We start from the raw sequence: 23665 nt of genomic DNA, 5'->3' as shown, positions 1-23665 counted from the left end.
CTTCTCCTCTCTTCTTTTGTCTTCCTGAACTGGAAACAAGAAGAGAGGGTATACCTTTGTTGGCTGTTAGATGAGTAGATGAGAATGATGGCTGTTAGATGAGAATCTACTGAAAAGCTAATCCAAACCAATTCCTTTTAAAGGAAGGCAAGGTTTCATGATTAACTTACCAAAAAGTTGATATAACTGTGTTGGGTATGACTGGTTTCTCCGTGATTGTAGGAAATGGCCTAGATGGCTCTTGGAGGCCTTTTCTTTCTCATTTTATATCATAAAATAGAAATTATAATCTCCACATCTCAAATATGCTATACTCAGTATAGATGTTCCAGACAACTCTGCTGTTACCTTCTGGGTTAAAACAAACAAACAAAAAAATAAAGGTGGGAGGAAGGAATTCAGCATACATTACCCCTGCTGTAGTTGTCGAATGACATCTAGTAGAACCTTACAACTCAGTGTCATCAGTAAGCTAGCACTGCAAATAACCCATATCCTGTGCTAGCTTGGTAGGTCACTGTGTTTCATTTAATTGCATGAAAAGAAGGAAGAAGTTAGCACAAAATCTGTTCCTCACAGTTTGTGAAGTGCCGGGAGCATCTTTGCTTTTATAGCTGGTATGGTTGGGAAAGAAAAAAAAAAAAAAGACCTCTACAGCTGTGTAGGCCATGTTATGACCAACAGAACTGTTTTGAACAGTAAACTTTTAAATCTTTGGAAAACAGAAAATTAAAGGAAAAAATATTCAAATCTACAGTTTGATAAAACGGCGCTGTAAAGACCAAAATGAAATCAGCTTTATGAGGCAGGGGCAAGGTTACCACTACTAGAAATCCATACAAGTTGAAATTTGAGCTAATTGCTCAGTTGTGAACCCTGAAATATCTCCAGGCCATTATCTTTAAAATTGACATCTGCCCTACTGATCTCTCACCAGTGAACATCACTGAGAAATTTAGTGTTCCAATTCTGTAGTGGAGGACACGTGTAATTAATTGCCCAAAAGCAAATAGTATGTTAACCACACTAGGGGAAGCCTTTACATAAGATCAATAAACCCCCTGATGTTTCCTTGCCAAAGTTACCAAGAATATCATTCAATCTGTCTCAACCCTTACGCTGTTATTTGAGCGCACCATGTCTTTTGAGGTCAGAGCAGGATATTCTATAAAGCATCCCAACTGTCCCTGAGAACTTTCTCTTTGGCTCAGGAGTCAGTCACACAGTCCCACTTTTAGCTTCACCTGAGGTCTCTGACATTTGACATGCAAATAAGGCAAATAAAATAAGTCAATAATCAAGAAGGCGAATGAATCTTATGAAGAATAACATTTCTAATAAACCCCTTTATTTGTAGGAATAAAAAAACCCACTTTAAAATTATGGAGATAGTAAGAAAGGAATCTGAATGAGAGTCTAACTTGTACAAGACTTTGTGCTCTCTTTAAAATCTTGTACAGGCTATTCCAGATTGCATGACAATGATGCATCTCACACTCAACTGAACTCTGCAATGATCTGGCTTTGCACTCATAAAGCACACAGGTATTTTGTGGAAGAAATCAGTAGAAAGCTTGTAAGGATCTGTCTCAGAGTCAAACCAATAGACAGACACAATACTAAGAGAAAAGAGAAAATTTGGTGGAATTTTGCTAAAGCTTTAGTATCAGACCATTGGCTGAAGGCTAAAAATAATGCTCAGCTAAGCAAGCTCACCATTTAGTCTTGAATATGCCAAAAGCTGTCATCAAGAAAAAACCCAATGCTTATCAGTCTTCCATGTTCAGTGAAGGAAGACCAAAAATTTTACTATCTTTAAAGAAAGTTACTGTTTCATTTAATACCATCCTTTATAAACAGAAGAGAATAATTTCTATTTTTTTTATGTCTTCAAAACAAAATTTAAGACTCTATCACATTTATGGATGCCAAATGGGTCCCAGAAGACTATATTCTCTGCAAACTTCCAAGACAGTTGCATTTCTGAGAGATGCTGACAGAGGAAACTCTGTCTTTAAACAACTACAAAGCCAGAAGAAATTTTATAAATGATGTGAGAAAATAATTTCTCCAGAAGTAGAGGACCTCGTTAGTATGGTTCTGTTATACTTGCCTTATGAATTCATCTTTTCACTCCTCAAAAGTCGCTTGGTAAATTGTTCATTAGAGATACCTAGTTTTGCTATAGACTTTCTTAGACTTTTTTTAGGAATGTTTTTTTGGTTGGTTTTTTTTTTTTTTTTTTTTGTAATATATGGAAAATTAACTTAGTAATTGTTTTCTGCTGAGATACACATTTATTTCTTGAATAAAGGGAATTATGTTCTTACATATAATTTTTAGTTTCTTTGACTAATAGAATCTGCTTGGATGAAGTATCCAAACCCTGCAAAATAAGACTCCTAAACACATACTGCACATGGTTTTGAAATCGGTCTATGCTCATAAACATAGCTTTTGAGTACTATGAATTAGTTACCTATATTTCCCCATTAAAAGCTTAAGTTGTTGCTGACAGCCAAAACTGTAATTTAGAAACCTCATTCTTGTGAAAGCTGTTAGGCCACTATTCTTCTTTGCAGAAATAGTTTTTGACTTTTAGCACATATAGTTCTTAAGACTTCCGCAGACGTTTATCAGTGCTCCATCAGGAAATGACCATGCACAAGAACTCTTTGTCTGAACCCTTTATTTGAAGCTGATAATTTAGAATTAGTCAATTCTTTGTGTGCTGACATTCAGATTAAACAAAAAGATTTAACTTCCCTTATATTATTTGTAATTTACAGCTCCTTGAGATGATGAAATTCAGTTACATGAATTTATTTACAATGATTTTGTGATGGGCTATATGTGTGTTATATTTTGTCTTACATAAATTACTCCCAAACAAGTTTTTTTTTAAACAAATATTTGGAGAATGGAAATATAATTTTAGGTTACTGCTTCTGAATTTCATCTCTCATTTCTTTCTGATACTGAATTTCACTTTTTTTCCCCCTTCTTCCTCTCTAGGCTTTTTTGTCCTCTTGGGTCAGATCATGAACACCTTATTAGAAGGGGGAAGAGTGAACTTACATAGGGACATAAGTAAATGAGAGCATATAAGAGAATTACTAGTAAATTCTCCTAAGTTCTCTGAACATTTTTATTCGGTTATCAAATACTTGTTATTTATGGGTCATATGGAACTTCTGAAAGGTTATCACATATCAAAACAAGTATTATCACTTTTGTGCTGTTGATTCTCCTAATATTTTCATGCCAAAAGACAGATTTTGGAATTTTAGAGGATTTCACAACTTATATGATTATTCAGTGAAATTTTCTGAATTAAGATTTTCAAAGCTTCCTTACAACTTGTCTCCTACTAATCTCCAGTAATGCACTACTCACATGGGCTGAATCTGTCAGAATAGACAAGAAAGCCTTTATGTCTCATTGCTGGGGCACAACAAATAATTAAAATAGTTAAAACTTCTTTGTGTACATATTTTTAACTCCACTACGAAGTACAAGTTTTTAAGGGAGATACCAGATTTTGCCATCCAAGTTGGCTTGTTACAAAGTAGGTCAACCAATTTTTCCTCACAAGGAGAATAATGAACTCACAATTCAATTCTGACTGAATCATTACACAATATGTCAATGAAAATGAGCTATCTCTAGCTATTTAGAAGTAATAGGAAAGAAGGACCTCAAATCTTTTTCTTTGCAAAATTTTTTCAAACGTATGGTTTATGAATGTTGGGGTTTTTTTCCACTTTGGCTGGGTTCTACTTTATTCTTTGTCTTCTAAAGACAAATTATTGACAGCATTTTTAACCTGTGCTTCACTGGGAACAAATGCCTTGGCACCTGGCCATCGTAACAGATTTTCTGAGTGACATGCATATTCTATAGTGATCTTGCCAAAGCCTGGTGTTTCAGATAGCTTCCTTTTCAAGAGCAGGTGTTCATTTATTCCACATCATTCTGCAACCTTGGCAGATGAGATGAAACTAGTGGAAAAAAAAGAGGTCATTGATCCAGCTCCATAGAAAAAAATCCTGATGCTTGGAGCTTGAAGTAGAAAATCCAGAAAGAGGAGGAAGGGTATGAAGTCACCATGCAGCCGGGTGGGAATAGGGAAGGATGATGAGTTATACCTGAACTTACTAGCTCATTAACTTGTCTGGATCCTCCACTCCTCAAAGGAATATGATAATATTTTGCCTACACAATTATTTATCATTTAAGTAATTTATGTACTGATTTGGTTTGTCTGGACAGGAATCTTAAAGTATTAACAGAAGTCACTCTGCAGCCATTCTTCCATCCTTAGCAACACTGAATAAATAGTTGCCATTTAATTGCAATAGTTTTATTCTTTGTTAAAGTAAATTTTACTCTCTCTTCTTTTCTTTCACTTTGAATATCTTGACTTTATCAACATTGTTTTAATCACACATACTGTAAACCACCAAAATTTGTTGTTAGCGCAAAACATAACTTACGTGAGTGCAATCCTATAGAAAAGCTGTGCTTGAGAACTGAATGTATGCTAAAAAAGCCATGCCAATAGGGAAAATATTCTCAGCCTGTGCAGTTCCATGGATATTGTACACTTGAGGGAGGTAAATATTTGATCGGTTTCATACTGTAATAAACTTTATTTTTTATTTACTTTGATTACCACCATCTCTGTTCTCTTACTCATAAAATAGTAGATGTATTTTGTCTTTAAAGTATTCCTTCACCTTTGCATAGGCCATCTCTAATTAATCCAACTGCAGCAAACATTTTTGTCTTATACATTTCTTTATTTATCCCTTGGCCAGAGTAAGTGTTTAAAAGCTGTTTGTCAAGCTTATGTCAGAAAAATAAACAATTGTAATTTATTAAGCCTGCTGAGAGAGAAAATAAGCTTACCTTTAAAGCTACAGTGTACATGTATAAAATAGAATTCAAGTCAAGCAGCCTAGCTGACCCACCTGCTCAGTGGACTGAAGACTTTCTGTGATGATTCAAAATATTCTTGTTACAATGATACAAGAACTAGCTAGATGTGTCCAGAGGACCTATTGTAAATTGATGGTACTTTTAAAGGGAGGAAGAAATAAGAAGTTAAATATGACTGCAGCTCTTGGAGACATCTCTGATCTTGCTTCACACATAAAAAAATCTTTAGGTACTTTCATCTGTGTACACTGGAAATAATTTAGGCCAACAACCAAGTGGGTTCTTCGGGTGGATTATGGAGCTTGTGTTGCTATGTGATGACACAACTGCTTTGCTGACCATACCTGAACTTATTGCAGTCTATATCTGTATGATTTAGAAATCCAGCAATTACTATGATACAGTAATTTCCAACTGTGAACTTGAGCTGCAAATGCTCTATTTGTTTTAGCGTTTGGGACATATTGAATGGTCACATTTTCAGAAGATCTGACCTGGGAATACACTTGCTACTCTCCAGAATTTGAGGCTCCAGAAATTTTTTTTTTTATCAGTCAAGTTCACAAAAACATGAAAAATTAGCTATTGTTTGTGAGAAGTAAATGTCTACCTTCTGAAACAGATCCACATCTCCATTTTAATGTGACCACAAGACAGTTCTCTGCATTTTTGTCATACCTTTGAGTAGACATTCCAGTCTAGAAATGACAGAAGAAAATTTTGTAAAGAAAAATTAAAACAGATATGTCCTTGCAAAATACTTTTTTCTCATTGAAGTAGCCTCTTTGGAATGAATTTTTTAAGCAAAAAAAAAAAAAAACAAAAACTGAACAGCCTAACTCTTACTGAAGAAAAAAAAATCAGTTACTTTTAGATTATCAGCAAGCCTGTAAGATTTTCTTTAAAGGTTCAAGACAAAAATTAGTAGTTATAGTTATCAGCATTATGCTAACACTGTCATCTCAGTGACATACTTTTTTCTCCTACATTCTGGAATCCTTTTTTCTTGATCTGCAAAGTAGTAGAAAAAGATGCTAAGTTATTATATATTTTGGACTGACTTAATTTGAATTAGCACGCTGTTGGTTAATGTTGCATAACTTAAAAAAAAAATGTTAAAGCACTTCTTTGGTGTCACAGGGTAAAGATATGCAAATGGATGATGCAGGGGATGGAATATTGTGAAAAAAATCACTCACAATAAGTACTCAAAATATGTAATTTATATTTCGAAATAAAAGAGCACTTAAAGGCTCTCTATTGGGTCTTCATCCTGACTGAATTTAGTTAGTGGTCTTTGCACAAAAATTTTTAGGGGAGAACATGGAATTATGTTTGAAATATTCTAACAAAGTTTTGTACAGTGCATTCCTTTACATGGTTTTTCCTGTTCTGTCTTGTTAAGATGTATTTCCTTCATGAGTCTAAAGCAAGACATATATGCTCATGAAATCTTAAGCACAGGGTTTAATTTAAAAAAAAAAAAAAAAGTGTCCTAAGACATTGCATAAAATTTAACTCAGGTTGTCTTGGTTTTGTCCCTGTTCTCACACTACGTATCCCTCTCATGTAAGTGCAGTTGTTTTTCCCTGCATCCCTGGCTGCATCTTACTTTCCTGATAGCCCTTTTACTTTCTTTCCATAGTATATTGGTTCAGGATATACATAATCCATGGAAAACACTTGTGTAGCTAGGGAAGATAACCAGAGATATTAGAGAAGCTGGGCACTGTAAGTCTAGTTATGAGGGCTCTATAGAGAAAAGAAGGGATCCAGTTGAAAGACATCTGGGGTTAGGAGAAGGTAAAGAGCAGGGTGCCTACGCTGGCTGTGATCAAAGAGCAATATTACTATCTTTATTCTATTGCAGGTAGGAGAAGCATTGACAAGTAATCCTGCTTTTGGTGATAACATCTTTTTCGTAGTTAAACCCTGAAAACACATGTGTGTGTTTGCATTTTAATAGAGAAAATCACGGTGACCTATCTAGCCTGTGTTTCTCTTTTAGGATCTTTTTTAAGTTAATCTCATCTGCAAGTGTGTTCCTACTGTTGTATAAAGTACTATAGTTTCAGAATAAAACTGAGTATTACTGGAGACTTAAAGCCTAATCTTCTGGATTATGCAGCTCCTAGAGACTTTTAGTACTGTGCATCTCTTTCTTACCTACAGTTGTCACACAAATGCCTATGGCTAAGACAAAGCATAGTGAAAGACAAGAGTATAGATTTGGAAATGCAAACTGCAGAATAGAAATGGGTTCTAACATTTTAACTGATTTTGACAAGTGGTAAGTTCATGGTTTGTGGCCAATGTCGCTCTAAGTTTGTTTTTCATTTACTGAGAAGATGATGTTGCATGGTTTTTGCTAGAAATTTCTTAAAAATTCTTTTTTCTACCCAAGAGAGCTTGCAGCACATTAGCTTCTTCTAGTTGCTTTGCTTAATATTTGGAACCTCTTGAAGATAGAATTAATTTTGAAATTATGTTTTACATAGCAATAATAATGGTTATGCAATTTCAACACTGTTCCACTCCAAACTGTGACTTAAGGCAAGTCAGCTTTGTGTTCGTTCCAGTTGGTGTCATTGTTTTACTGACCTTGGTTTTACCTAGCTTTTGCATTAGGATTTGTCTTGTCTTTGTCACACTAGGGCATTGATGACTGCAAAACCAGCAGTCTTCTCATGAGGACCTGTATTGTGCTGTTGACGACCTTTAACATATCCAGTCTCTGCTGGATAGTAATCAGCTGAAGGTTTTCTTTATCCTTCACAGAAGACATGCCCGGAGGTCTCAGGACACAAACCAGAAATAATATCTATTAGCCTTGTTTTGTGTGACCAGGAGGATAAAACTTATGTATATGTTTCTAACGAGGCGTTATAATCCTTCTCCCCTTCTTTGCAAAAAAGTATGCAAGTAAAATTTTGTCTCAGAAAAAGTAAACTGGAGGGGTTTGAGTCCCATCTGGCTTTGGACACCAGTGTAATGGCCAGAAGAAGCCTTTCAGGCTGGGAACCTGAATGTGTGACAGCATAGCTTAACACTGCAGCACAAATAAATATTATACCAGACTCCCAGGCAATGCACTGGCTGTTTACTCTGACAAAAATTACATATAGAGCAGAACATGAACAAACGTTTTGGTGATACTTAACTATCCTAACTTTAGGTGTGTGGGAGTGAGCATAATCTAGAAAATGAGCTGTTGTCTTTTTTTTAGTGTAATTTTGAAGCCTGCTGGGCCAGCGCATTTCTTCAGAAGCCTGCTGGTAGGAGTCTTTGAAGCTGTAGTAAGGTTTAAAAAAAACCCAACAAAACAAAACAAAACCAACAAAAAACTCCACAAAAAATCTTCCGTCAGCAGAGCTGCAAATTGGTCCATGCTGAAACACCATCTGCTCTCCAAAAGAATGGATTTTTACTAGAATGCGGTATGTTTGGCTGAAGATGCACCCTGCTGTGTGTTTTGCAGTTTTCCTTTGTTGTACTTGCCCTACCACATTAGATACCTTCTGAAGTCTTTAACTTATTTATTAAATGTTAGATGAGTGGATCGGAATGTATACTTGCTGTCTGAAGGTACACCTAAGTTTTGGAAAGATTCCTGGGTTCCTTATCATCATCATCATCTAAAGTATTATATTGACCTTTTCATGTCTTTTTAGAGTGATTTTTCCTTGGAAGATACTGTTTGAGAAAAACAAGAAAGTCTTTTAAGGTCAGTCAGATGAGGTCATATAAACATTATTGCCATTTGTGCTTTGTGGAAGTGAGCAATTTTCCGTCATTAGAGGAGGTATACTTGCAGATTCAATAGGATTTTTTTTTTTACCTAGCTTACTGCAACATGTCCTTTAATCTAGAACTAAATGTTTGGAAAGAAGAGGAAGTCTTCCATACTGACAGCAAATAAAATTTCTGTGTGCTATGTTGGGCAATTTGTGGAAACTGGAAATTTTTTTTCTTTGCTTATCTCTCTATGAAGAACTCCCTTTTAATGGGTAATTAATTTCTTAAAGCTATACAATTACTCATATAATGCAAATTGCTTTTTACTATATATGTCATTCTTCCATGGCTCAGAGTCTAAACACAGGCCAACTTTCAAAAAATCCAGTTGTGAGTCTACTGATTCCAAATACAGATTTCTGGAGGCCACTTAGTGTGATTGTAGGCGATATTTACTTTAGTTTATCCAGAAGGCCACTGGGCTACTTTTCCTCAGTATCTTGTCAAACTGCGGGAATGTAATTCTGCGATTTCTTTCTCCTTTTGCACAGATAAACCTTCCTCTGAGTCTCTTTTTACAAACACTAACCCACACAGTTACTTTTATATTCTGAATTCACAGCCTTTACAGTGTTTATAAAGTTAGTCTATTGTGTTGCAGGAGAAGCATTTGTACTCTCAAAAACTACTAGCAGATGATGCCTTAAAAAAGAAGGAAAAAGTAGTGTCCATTTCGTCTGCATTACTTTGAATCTTGTATTACCTGGTTTCTTGGTTTATTTAAGGACTCCTTCAGTTTCTGCTTTGGGTACTGAAATACTATTCAAAGGTCTATGTAACTAGTGTGAGATTTTGACTTTGCTCAGACCATTCAATCACCTGTAAAGATCAGTCCACTGGTAGTGGCCTGAATGTTCAGATTTCCAAGTCTGATGAATAAATTTTGGTAGTGTTCCCATGCAGAAAAGCAAATAAAAAATATTTTTAATGTATATTTTTAGCTATGTAAACCTTCTCTTGGTGTGTAATAATGAAATAAGGATAAGCAAAAGAATATGAGAAATTATGTAACCATCAAAGAAAGATGGTGCCTCTACCTTCTGCCTCATGCTCAGTATGGAAGCTAGTCAGTAATGTCTGTTTGGAGTCTTTCTTTTGGGTGTTATGTTTAAGGTAATCTTGTAGCATTGTTGGTTCTCTAAATATTCACTCTTCAATACTCAGTAAGTGCACAGCTACCTCCCAGACCATGAGTCCTGTAGCCATGTCGGGACTTGCCCACTAGGAACTGTCTAGCTATTCAAAAAGCAATTCTACTCACAGTGTTCAGTAAGTTTTGTGAGCTGCGCAAGGGAATCATTTACTGCAAATTGATTTTTATTTTTTTTTTCCCCCATCATCTCTTAGGATGAATTCTGCTAGGCCAGGAAGCAGATGAAACCCCTGGAGGCAGCTGAATTCTTGTTCCCTGTACTAGTGGCTGTAACCTAGCCTGATTACAATTAATCCATGATTGAAAAGCAATTGCCAAAAAGCTCTCTGAAGTTGCATGTAACGCGCTGATATGCTCCCTAAATTAAAATGGAATTGAATATCAGACTCCATTTTTATAAGAATGCAGTGGAGTGACTAACAGTGATCTGAACATAATTTTGAAAATTTGCCGTGAAATTTATCTGCAGCATGTGGAATTAGCTTCAATTATAGTTGTTACAATAGCAGTTAGAGCACTTTTCGTAGTGCTCCCTGATGATGTTTGCCTGCAGCATATACAGATCTGAAGTCTTTATATAGGGAAGGGATCATTGGCTTTGGAGAGAACTTTCATGCATTATTCTGCACTCAGATTTGGCTGTGTGTAATGAAAAAGACTAAAGGATTTGTCTTTAGCAAAGTAGGAAAACAGCATTATAAATCCATACCAACAGTGTTGCATTTCCCTTCCAGCAGATTAGTTTTAATGAACAACATTTTCTGGAATGGTTGGGACCAGGGAGTGAAAGCATTGCTCAAAATGCCTCTTCAGGTAGTCAAAATTCCTTCTTGCCAGACTATAGCTCTGTGCAGCAGCTCCACTACCTCAAAAAGAAGTCTAGTGGCAGTCAGAATAAACGGATTCTCTGCTTGCATTTTGTATGGGTGATACTAGGTCACAGGAGTGGCTGATTCTTCCATTTTCAAAATTTTTTCTATATTGCAGTTGTGGGTATCCTGACTGTGGCCTCTAATTGCACTGCAGGCAGCTGTTGAGCGCAACAGAGCTTTGTTCTCATATGTGAGCAAGGAGTTTCCCATGTCAATGTGAGTGAAGGTGTGTGCCTGGAGTAATGATGTTGCAAAGGCATACATGAGATCCCAGATGGAAGGACTCATCTTTGCATTCCCAAACCTAGACAAAATTACCATAGATATAAAAATTGATACAGTACAAAAGACAAATCCTCCAGTTGTTTGTTTTTTTTTTTTTTTTTTTTAAAAAAAACCAGGGTTTAACCTGAATTATTTTATACAAATACTTATAGATAACTATGGTGTAGGTACTTACAGATACATATCTTCTACATTAACAGATTTTTTGTTCTTTACATGTACTTGTCTTTGTTTTGATCTTTTTTGTCTCAAACCTTTCTGTCTGTTGATCTTTGCACTTCTGTATTTTTTTATTCCCCAGGAGTAAAATTTAATGCTCTTAGCACAGTGCTATAATGAAGAAACTGTACAGGAGCTCGATAAGATTTCCTGAGACTGTGACCTTTTTTAAATACTAAAAGGCTTACTTCTGGAGATAACTGTGCTAACCTAATTAAATCAGTGCACAAGGGCAGCAATGGATTAATTTTGACAGCTTCAAGTTTTTAAAAAATAGTGCTTTATAACTATTGTGATTTTAATTTTAGTGTAAAAATGTACGTTTTACTTTTTAAAAAAAAAAAGGAAAAAGAGGGGTTTTTAATAAAGTTAGACATTTGCTTTAGCAAATAGGAGTTGGTGGTATTCAGTTCATGCTTACTGAATGAGTAAGGAGACTTATAAATTGAATGTAACAAATTTAATATTCATGAAGTAGTATTTGACCATAGTCACCATGGGACTTATAGCAGCGATGTTGGGTAAAAATCACTGCTGTAAAAAAAGAGAAATGTCTGTTATTTGTATGGTAATAACAACTATGTGTTCCTAAAGCAGCTGTTGTTCACTCTCTGTAGTGACCTTGCTTTAAATCACCAGTATATTTGATAAGATAATGTATTACATTGGGAAGCTTTTAAGCTCAAACCTTTTGAGAGTATGAGAAAAATCATCTGTATCTCAAAGACAGACTGACACACTACTTGGAAATTTCCTTTGGTTAACCATAATAAAATAACTAAAAATCTTTTAAATAAGGAAAATCTGATATAAATCTTACGTATTATAAATAGAATTTAAAAGACTTTGTTGCCACTGCCAAATTCATAATGATTTTGTGAAATTTTCTTTTGAAGTTGTTTTATTATATCTGTGGTTTCTTTCTAAATACAATATATTGGCTTCTTGATTTTTGCTTTGTTTTGCTCGATTTCTTTTTCTGGAACTGCTTCAGTGAAATAATTTACAGAAAGGTGGATATTTCTGCCTGTGAAATTTGAAATTAGAGATCATCCCATCACAATGGCATAACTGTAAATAACTACAGAGCTCTCCTACTGTAGAGCAAACCAGCAGAACAGGAGATGTGATAAGTGAGAGCTAGTCATCATGGATCATGGTTTCTGTGCCATGATCTTTCTTATTTCAGGATTAGCCTTCTTTTTCTATTTCATGTATAATGTTTTGTTATGTTGGTATTTGGAATTTGGGAAAAAGAATAAAAGTTGTAATAATAAAGCATGCTAAAGCCAACATAAACTGTACTCAGCTACTGCAGGCATTTCCCACTTTAGTTAGACAAGGGCATTGGAAGATTCAGCTGGTGGAGGATGAAACTAGATCTATTCAGGCTATCAGTATACTGCTGAATTTCATGCAGTCTTGCAATTTCATATTTTGAGCAAATCACCTGTAGATATGTTTCATTCTGAATCATTTTAAATCCGTAAATTAATACTTGCTCCCTTCCTAAAAAGCTATTCAGCTGTAAGTTACAGTCTTAATGCAATTTTAGGTAAGGGTTAGGTTGTATAGGAGGTATATTGGCTTCTTGTATTTGGTCTTGCTTAGCCTCATAATTGATGATTAAAACAACATTTGTAGGTGTTTTTCACTATTAGGATAAAATGGAAGCTTTACTTCTATGTTTTAGCATGTTTCCCACTTCTTATTGCCTTTGCTTTTTCACAGATCTTTTCTTGCTTTTTCATGAGCCTGTCTTAAAAGTCCCTAACCTTAGATTTCTGGGAGTAAAAAAAAGCCTGTGATGCATAATAATTGTATTTCACATTCTGTGCTCTGGAAGAACTGTTTGCAGCATTACCTATTACCTTCTCATCCTTCAGTTTATCTTAGCTAAGAAAATAAGCCTTGCCTCTAGTTCAAAAGGTTCAACAAAGCAGAGATTCATCAGAGAATTCTAATTCTGTGCAGCAATCATCCTTCTGAAAAATTAAAAATTTATTGATTGAAAAAAGACTTAGTAGCAAAAAAACCTACAAAAGTGGAAGAGTGCAGGATATCTAAATAGAAAAAACATTAAGATTTATTAGTGACTTTCAGCATCCTATCTAGATTGAGTTTTGACTAAAATATAAACTTTATTGGAAACAATTGTATCTAAGTATCTTACCTTTGAACCTTTGTGATAACAGAAAGAAAACAGTCTTTCATGGCAAAGCAGCAGCTGAGTAACACTAATATGAAACGTGATTTCAGAGTCTGTCTTCTTGAAATGGAATTTTCTTGTCTGCCTTTCATATATTGGTTGTAAATGTCTTTTAGTATTTTAATATACAAGACTAAATCCTTTTTCCACTTTATATAGAGAGTGAAAATGAAATGCATGCTTAACGCAGATTGATCTTTCACTAGGTTCTAATTGGGCTGGTTGAGAGTAATTTTCCTTGATACAGTTATTCATTCCTTTACTCTAAAATTGTCCCTTCACTGAATACTTGCTGAGATTTCTGTTCCTGCTGGAGTCAGTAATAAATGCTGATTAACTCTAGTGGGCGATGGCTTAGGTTTTAACTCTATGGTCTTTTTGAAACCAATAGAAGTTGGCTACTACAGATGTTTCTGTTCAAAAGAAATACATAACTTAACTTGAGATCTTGGTAGAATGGAAAGCAATGACTCAGTTCCAGTAAAAAATTTTCAGTTTGATGTCATTAAGATTATTAGTTGTAAGCCTGAGAAAGTATATAATATACTGGTCCACAGAGACTTTGCTTATAATCTGTATCTTTAAAGCTGCTATCAATGAAAAAATGTGAATGTATAAATTTGCACTGACTGAGTAAATGATATCTTTAAACTGTTTATTTTAGGTTCATTAACAAACATTTCTGTTTCTGTTTCATTTATGTCTACAAAACTGCTTATTTATAGATTTATTGGTTTCTGTTTTTAAATGGCATTAAGTCATTAATTACTATACAGAGAAGTTTAACTATAGTACATTTTAAAGTGTTATGCTTATTCACATACATATTTTGAAAAATATACAAGAGGGCATTCATTAGTTTCATGGAACAGTCTTCCTCATAACTGATCAAGTCATGACTGGATTATTCAGATCATCTGGAAGGATGACAACTGTCTGCCATCATCATCTATTTCTTCATCTACTTTTCTTTCTGAGGTGTTGAAATTACAGTCTTTATAAAGTTATCTAATGCTTCCTTTAAAAGATTATGGTTTTATTTCCAGAAGGAAATATTCAGAATATTCTAAATTTCAGACTGAAGCTTTCTATAATTCTAACTTTTTCTGCTACTTTAGTTGAAATTATTCTAGCTTTCTGGGTAATAAATCCATATGACAAACTGTGTGTATCTGTTTCATTGAGGAAGTTCCCAGTGCTTTAGAGAGGGGTGGTGGAATTAGGTAGCTAGGAGAAGGATGGGGGGGAAGAGGGAGGCGACACTGTGTTCCCCCTGCTTATCCCCCAGAGCAAATGAGCTTGCTCCTTCCCAGCTTTGAAGAGAGTGAGCAAGAGTATCTGCTTTGTTTTTTTCTCAGGCAAATAGGTGTTTAAGGGAATAAGAGTAGCCAGGATGCAGACAGCCTGAGGGTAAAGGCAGCAGATGAAGTCAAAGAGAGGCTTTTGAGATAAAGGTGATGTTAAACAGGAGGACGTAGGAACAGAAGTTGCATATGTTACAGAATAAAGAGCAAGGGCTATGTAATGCTAGGTAAAAGAAAGATTTAATTGCTATCGTATCCAAGAGCCCAGGATTTCTGAGTTCTAGAATTCCACTGCTATCAGCTATATAAATATTCTGAGAAGTGATATTAATGTTGCGTACCAAACTGAAAAGTCACTGGGCAAATAACCTGTTTGTTCCTCTGTTCCACCACCTAAAAAAAGGAGGATGCTACCTTCTCTAAAACGAGGAGGTTTAAAACTGTAAATACGTTTTAAATATTTAAGAGGTTTGTAGAACATTCCAATTAAACAGATGAGTGCATAGAAAATTCATGGAGGAATGTTCTCTGAGTTTGCAAGATTTGGATAATGCACTTAAAAAAAGAAAAAATATGTGGCTTAAAGCCCAGTGTAACTCAACTTATTTGTGAATGAGAAAAAAATACTGCAGAACTACATTTCAGTACATGCTTCATAGTAGTTTTCTATTTGGGAGAAATATTTCTATTCAAGGCTGAGGAGAAGGATTGAGGGATTGGTTCTATGGACTCTATGGACTATGGATACTTGCTTTCTAGTTTTATGATCCATGGCATTGTCATTGGCTTTATAATGAGAGTACTAAATATTGCATAGAATTATTGTTCTTACAAACTGTTATTGTTTCCATCAGATCAAAAACATAATTATAAACATTTATAATAGTTTCAATCATCATCTATGCATTAATGTTACATATAACATGTCTATAACCTATTTATCAATAATAATGAATTGTTAATTTATTTAATATAAAAATCTTCGTTACATGGTGTATAAAGTACATGTAATGGGCAAACATTTTGAATTAATTGACCAAATTTTTCTTTATTTGTATCACATTTGTGCAGCTAGTTTGTTTCATTCCTGTCCCTTTAGCCTTAGAGTGATTTTGAAGCTGACAAATGTTGTCTGTGTTAAATCAGCCAGCAGGTTTTTTAAGATTACAAAGATTGACTGTGCTGTGCCTGACTGATTTGTATTTCAGGCAGTGACTGCTCTGTGCTAGTAACTTTAATACTTATTAACTGATAGATTAAGATTTGTCTCATTAAACAGCAATAAACCTAAGGTACTGAAGAGTATATAACAGCTAATTACAACAGTTTTCTGTACATTGTCATAATCATCAGTGTCCCACAAATATGTGTTTGTAGTTTCTTTCAAAGGTGTGAATGTGTAAGTTTTTCCATGTATATACATAAAATATTTTAATTAATAATTTTTCTGGAAAAGTTACATTAGTTTACATTGCAAACTATAACAGTACCTGTAAGAAGAGAGAATCCTCAAGCATGTACGTTTTCCCATTCCAAGTGTTTCAGTTACTCAGTTCCTCTCTCACCAGAACCATCACCTACTTGGACACAGATAAACAATAACAGCATGGGAATTTATAAATATCAAGTATGTAAAGTTTTTTATACAAATGTGAAACAATGAAGGTAGCATGTGTCTAAAATTTGATAAAAAAGGTCCAACCCAGATTGTGTCCACTTTTAAAATTCTTTATATAGCACAGCCAACTAGGGTCTGATTCATATTAGGGTTTGCAGCTACTTGTATAATACAACTGCCAAACAATCTAAGCAGCCTTAAGGAACAACAGCATGGATGGTGGCTGTCAGGGATAAAAGGGCAAGGAAATGGGAAGTTTTCATAAGGGGCTTGACACACTAAGTAAGAAAAAAAAAAAAATAAAATCCTAAAATCATCTCAAAACTACTAATGTTTCCCATACATTATATTAGTGGAATTTGTTTAAATGTTTTCATAGATGTTTACCCAAGAAAACAATTAATTCAGGTATAGGGTGAGTCTGTACTATTTGGAAATAATTGTGGTGTGATGTCACCTAGTTCTGGCTATCTGCCTCATATTCTACATATTTTACTGAAGTTACGGTATTAATTTGATTTTAAGTTGATGACACAAGCCACATGTTTGTAGTCAAGCACATACTCAATATCATCCTAAGTGGAGCCTTGTGTAGGCACCTGAATAGTAACTGAGCCAATTTATTTGACAAGCTGTGAGATGTGCAGCCAGGAGCTTTTGCTTAAATTAATTCTTTGTTAGAATTACAATTGACAGGGTTGGGAAAGGTGACACTGATACCTTAAAGGAAGGGTACAGCATGCAGGATGATTATTTACCTGTCCATCGAAGACAAAGAAGAAAAAAATGAAGTGATGAAACGAAAGGCTAGTTTCCTGTCTGACTGGCAAAGAGAATGAGGCATTTTGCTTTAAAAAAGTAGTTCCCTTCAATCCAAGGTAGCTTCCCTGCATTGCCAAGAGTTATGGAGTCGAAAACAGATGCAGAGTAGCTCTTTGGGATGTTGTGCAGCCTCTGCCATAGCTTGGACTGCACCTTCACTATGTGAAATCTAGACTTTTGATCATGACTTATGATGAGACTTTACTGCAAAGCCACTGATTCTCTGCTGTCACAATAGCTTAGATTTGCATTCTGCCAAAAGGTACTGACCAGGTGGATTGCTTCACAGTACTCTTTGTTAATGTATGATATTTAGCAATTCTCGTCATTCCTTAGAGAGTTATCCAAGTTCAACAAATACTTTGGCAGAATACTTTGTTGCAACAGAGGAAGTCAACAAGTTATTTGATCATTAAAAAAAAAAAGTACAGTCCAGTATGACAGAATATGAACTTTTGTACTCCCATCATTGATTATTGCTGAAATATCACCAGTGAAAGATGGGATGGAATTATGGTATGTGCTGATTAATTCACATTTACTTTTGTAGATATATTCAACAAACAAATTTTTCATTTCAATCTGTTCCATCCTGGGCATGATAATAAAAATTTGTGCATATAAATTTATATATTTATCCATATCCAGCTATGTTTCAGTTACCCAGGAAAAGAGGCTGTAGGTAGCTTTTTTGTAGCCTTTTTTTTTTTTTTTTTTTTTCAGATTTCAGTGCAGTTAAGAAGGATGGAACAAAACAGAAGCATGTTTGTTATCTGCGGGATAAGTAAGTACATATATGTGACTCCTAATCTAGGAGAAAGAGAGGACCTCCTCTTGCTTGCTGTTTAAGTTGCCATGCTATGTGCTTTGATGAGAATCAAAACCATGTTTATTTATGTGTCTCTAAATTTAGTTGAAAACTGATTTTTAATATAATTTAGCTCAGATATAAAATACATCTTTAATTTGGCTTTGAAAGTTTTTTATAGCAGATGATGGTAACACAGAAATTATAGATCTCTCTGCCAGGTGGATTTGCTAAATATAGTTGTTTGAATAGCTCACTGTTATTCTATTGCAGGTTTCTTGAAATAATATTTCTTCTATTTGACTAAGTAGCATATTTCATATTACTGCCACAGAGCATTAAAACTGAATTATTTGGAACCCATATAAGCAATCCATTTGAGATTTAATTACCTTGAATATAACTGAACAAATGTGTTCAAGGCATATGATGAAAACGCAAATCTAAATTATTTTTCTGATATAGAAGGTACTATGATGCATCATTAGTGATCTTTCTGATTTAAGTTTTTTTCTCTAGTGAATGAAGTTTTTTAAACATTACAATTTGAACTGGAATTTTTAGTGCTTAATAAAAGCAAGGGACAGTTCTGGATGAAATTATAGCTAATTTTAAACAGTGTACAAAAATTACATGTTCTGTTGCCCTTGTTCAGGTTTAATTGTTATTGTTACCTATTACTCAGAACAAGAGAGAAACAATATGAGTAAGCAAGGGAGGGATTTTGTGTCTTGTACTATATTTTATTAAAATGCCCTCTAATCTACAGATCCCCATACTTTGAATTAAAATAATCATGAACAGAAAGAACTTTACAATTTCTATATGTACTAAAAATAGAAAAGGCATTAATAAATGAATTTGTAAAGCAGGTCTTTGAAGGTGATAGTAGTTTACCCATTGAAAAAATGCTTTACTGTCCAATTTTCTATTTTAACAAATATTGGCGCTGCTACAAGGAGGCTTTGCAAACTTAAAATAAAAAAAAACAACCTGCATTCCATGAGACATTTGAATTGACATTGGACTACAGACCTAAGCTGGTCCTCAAAAAAATTACTTAATTTAGGAAAAAGGCTTTTTACAGCAATGTATGTGTAAGTCTGTACTTTCCTAGTACAAGTGCAGAACTATCTTATATTGATATTGGGTAGAGTAAACAAGCAGTTCATTATTCAAATTTCATTTCTGTGAGCCTACTGAGAAAAAATATGCTAGATAAACTGAGCTGAACTGAGCTAGGTTGCTTACCTTTTGACTACTCTATTCTTTTTGCTTTAATGACTGCAGACGAGTTTCCAAATATTCTTTGGAATTCAAATTATTCTGAAAGCCCAAGTATTTCACCTTTACTGCTTCAATTTCAACTATTTCAGCATTTAGCCACATAAAAAAAACATCAGCTCTTAAAGATGGCAATAAAATTATGCATCTTTTGTCAACTAGAGGATTCCTCATATACACATTCAGGTTGTGCAGACTCTTAAGGCTCTATTTTCAGACCACTTCACTGTACTTATGTCATGTTTGTTTTCATTTTTGTTTTGAAATACGTTTTAAGGGTTTCATAATTTTTTTTGTGTTGCTGAAAGTTCTGTATATAACATGAAGACAAAATCTAGTAGTTAATACAATGGGAAATTGTGGATTTTTATGCTGCAATATTGTCATTATTGTTGGCCTCTGTGTGCAGCCTATCTACATGGAGACTTTCCATGGCCATGGTGAGATAATTCCAATATCATTCAAATAACTTGTCATATTCTTTTGATGTCTGAAGCTTGCTATAAGTTAGAGAATCAGAGCACAGTCAGTTGGGATGGGTGTTGCAAAAGTAAATCTTTTGTTCCTTTTTTGTTACTGGGCGAATTGTGTGAAGTTATATTTCTACAGAGGGAGGATTTTGAAGGCCTGAGACCTTACAGAGCGGCTTCGGGTTGCAGGCTGCTAAGATGTCGATCCTTCATATAATTCCTCTCGGTAACAAAGCTATCCTAACCAGTGCACAAAGGTGGTGTCTAAGAATTTTTTGTGCAAGATAATACGAAGGCAGCCCTCTGATGAAGTGATGGGTTTGTGGAAGCTGCCTTCAAGATCTAGCATAACCAGACTGTATCCCCACTGCTGAAAGCTGTCACATGTGCCAGTGGGATTCTTACTAGCAAACACGCATTACAGCAATTGTGAAAATGCACAATCTTAGGTATTTCAATTTAGTTTGAGAAATTCTGCATCTAAATAAGAAAAAGTCTTTTTACAGTTGCTTTTAGCCTTGGTCCCATGTTGAGTGCAGCAACTGATGCAATTAACTGCAGAATGACTGTAAAAACCTAAAGAATAAAATTTTGATTTCCAGTATTAGCTTATTTCTGATTAGCTAACATCCAGTCGCACTAAGAACATAACAAGTAAAGTAGATCAATAATGATACAGAATTTAATGTGTAAGAGGATACCCATGTATTTGTTTTGTTTTTTTCTTGCAGTTACATGGCCTTTTTCATGAAAACCCTTTTCAGATTTTCTGTGGAAATTATTCTTGCTCTTCTGCATATCATGTTGCTTATTACAGTTTAATCAAAATACTGTGTTATTTATTTATTTTTCCACTGTAGTCCTAGAAGCCAGGATCCCAGAATTAATTTTGTGGTAAAAGTAATTTTTTGTTCTTGATAGGTAATTCTGTAATAGTAAACATTCTCATAGAAAGCTAATTTAAAGAAGTCATCTCCTGAACAGGGCTAAGAAAGATACTTTTTTTAGTGTTTGATATAGGAAGGTGATCAAGTTTTCTTCTAAATTCCCCTAGATCTTGTATAATGGTAGAGGGTGGGAGTAGAGTGGGGATGTGTCCCATGAATGACCCTGGGACACAGCTAGAGGGCAATCATGTGAGGTGTGTATGCACCACTTCTTGAACAGGTTTTCTGGATCACAGTGTAAGGGTGATCTTTGATTAATTCCCAAATGTTGCTTCCTCTTATCTGCAGCTTTGTTAAACTACATCTCTAATGTCTTGTCTGTCTTCTATACTTGGGACAATATCAAGGGATTTGGATTGCTTCTGCCTGTTGCTCTGCTCTGATGCCTTGGAGAACAGTTTCAGACCAGGAAGTCATGCCACATTTTGAATAATTTGGGGTTTTTTTGGTACTAGATCTGAGTAAAATGTATTGCTTTTTGTTCAGTACCACGTATTTTGATGGATGTATTTATCAATTAAAACAGTACAGTAGCTTGACTTCATGAGGTTAAGGCTAGTTTAATAAAATTCAGAACTAAATTTGTGTGTTTCATGATGGTCTGTGAAACTGGATTTGAGTTGATTTGCCATGAAAGCTGTGTGACAAGTGGTACAAATTTAGATATTAAAAAAATGCATGCCTAGCCAGGCATGGAAGGCACAGAAGATTTGCTTATTTTGTTTTCCATTTCAAGTTTATGTAGTTCTCTTGCATTTTACTTGGGCTCTGCTGTCCTGTCTCCTCATATTAGACAGAACAATCTTTAAGAAAAATAAGTTAAGAAAAAATGTCATTAAAATGCTATATGATCTTCAGAGGTGCGTGTTCACATAGGAGATGTAGTTAGCTGTGATTAATCATCCTAGATGTTCTAGCTGAAAATGTGTTGTAAAGGAGGAAAAAAGCAAGCCCAGAAAATCCTTCTGTATTCTCTGTTTATTTTTTATTTAATTTTTATATTTATTTTCTGCTTGTTAATTTTTCCATAGAAATCTGGGGTGGGTGGGTTTTCTTAACAGTTTATGTAAAACACAGTGGCATCACTGCATTCTGAGACTGGTTCTGATGTCATTGGTTTAAACTTCACTTTCACAGACTTATCTGGCAAGAGATGTAGGTCCTGAATCTCTGATTCTCTTTTTTCTTTTTTTTTTTCTTTTATTTAAATGCACTGGACAGAAATTGATTGTGTGTTTTATTCATCAGTTATATGTCCTGATCTGCACTGAGGAGAGAGTTAATATATCACTAATACACAAACAATTTGTGTGCAATTTGTGTGTATAATTTGCATGTAAATCACAAGGACAATTTTTGCTTCTGCTTAAGATCTAAATCTTTTGCCTTCTTAATGTAGAGAACAGATTGTATAAACAGACAAGGACAACTTATCTTTGACTGGTGGTTTTGGAGATATGTCAGAAAACTTGCACCCAAAAAGCAGCATAAACTAGAAGGGGCGTGCACAGATTTGCCTGTATATGGAACGCTTTACAAACCCATTAAAGCGGAAGTTTATATACCTATATCAAGAATATTTCTCATATAGACAGTAATAATTGTAGTAAGAGGAGCAGAGGTAGTTGTCTATGAGATCTTTGCTGACTGGAAAGTGGATGTATGTAACACAACGTTAATGTGCACTATTTTGATAACTGAATATAGCCAGTGTTTGGAGTTTTATTTTATCCATGTAAAATAAAATTCCTTGCCTCATCATCTTCTATGTATTTCATTATTTTGTTTTATAATAAAATAAAAAAAGATAACAGTATAGTTCTTCATGTTGAAAGCTCCAAAAAAGAATAGCAGTTTGGATTACTTCCTATGGCTTACGTAAAAATCATAGAATCATAGAACGTTTTGGGTTGGAAGGAACGCCTAGAAGTCATCTAGTCCTGGGGGCATATATTGGTGAACATAAGCAAAGTAAGAACGCTAAATGCCAAGTTATATTGCACAAGGTTATTGTGCAGGCTGAACTGTTTATAAAGCACTGAAACCTGTATTTGCAGATGAAAACGAACATCAAAGGAGGATACAATCTTTTTTCTCTTTCCTAGTAATTATTTCTGTATGTTTTAGCTGCCTTGTGAAGATGGTGTTCAGAGTTGTGAATGACTGCTTGTCTCACAGACATGTACACACATTGCACAGCTGAGTCATATTCCGTACCAGTGGTTCAATATCATTGTGCAAGCTAAAATAGCATTTCTATTGTTCTGTTATTAAACAGCTATTTTCACATTCTGAACAGTTGAAATAAAAGAATCAGAGTAAGTGTTACCTACAGTATATTACCTTCTGTGGTGTATGAATGATGCGTGATACCCATGCTAAAATCTTAGTCCTGATTCACTGGTTTTCTTTAGTCCTGAGTTGATTCAACAACACTGAGAACTCCAGTTACTCATGAAGTAAGTAGTGAGAAAGGTAGTAGGCCTATGGAAGAGCTGAATAAATGAGCAAGGCCTTGGAAATACCTGATTATTTGAAAATTTTGTGTGGTTGAAGGAATTTTTTCCCAATATTTTTTCTGTGAGTGACGAAGTCTTGAACAGGTAAAGTATACTACTATTAAAAGCTTCCATCAAAGACTTATAAGCATGAACAGCTCTAGTGTGAGAGAGGAACAGAAGCACTTTTTCTTCACAAATTATAAATCTGTTTTGCTTATTTTTCAAATTTTGAAAAAAATTGGGGAAAAAAGGGGTTTGTTTCTGATTAAGTTTTTCATTGAATTGCACCTTAATGTCTATTATCACTTTACTGTATTACACATTTTTTTTACTCTGTTATGCTATTTTACTCTATTACACTGTGTGGTGGGTTGACCCTGGCTGGACACCAGGTGCCCACCAAAGCCACTCTCTCGCTCCCCTCCTCAGCTGGACAG

The sequence above is a fragment of the Egretta garzetta genome, unplaced genomic scaffold, assembly GCF_000687185.1.
Source record: "Egretta garzetta isolate BGI_Z169 unplaced genomic scaffold, ASM68718v1 scaffold46, whole genome shotgun sequence".
Lineage (NCBI taxonomy): Eukaryota > Metazoa > Chordata > Aves > Pelecaniformes > Ardeidae > Egretta > Egretta garzetta.
The sequence above is the reverse complement of the archived record's forward strand: the minus strand, read 5'-3'. Positions refer to the sequence as shown.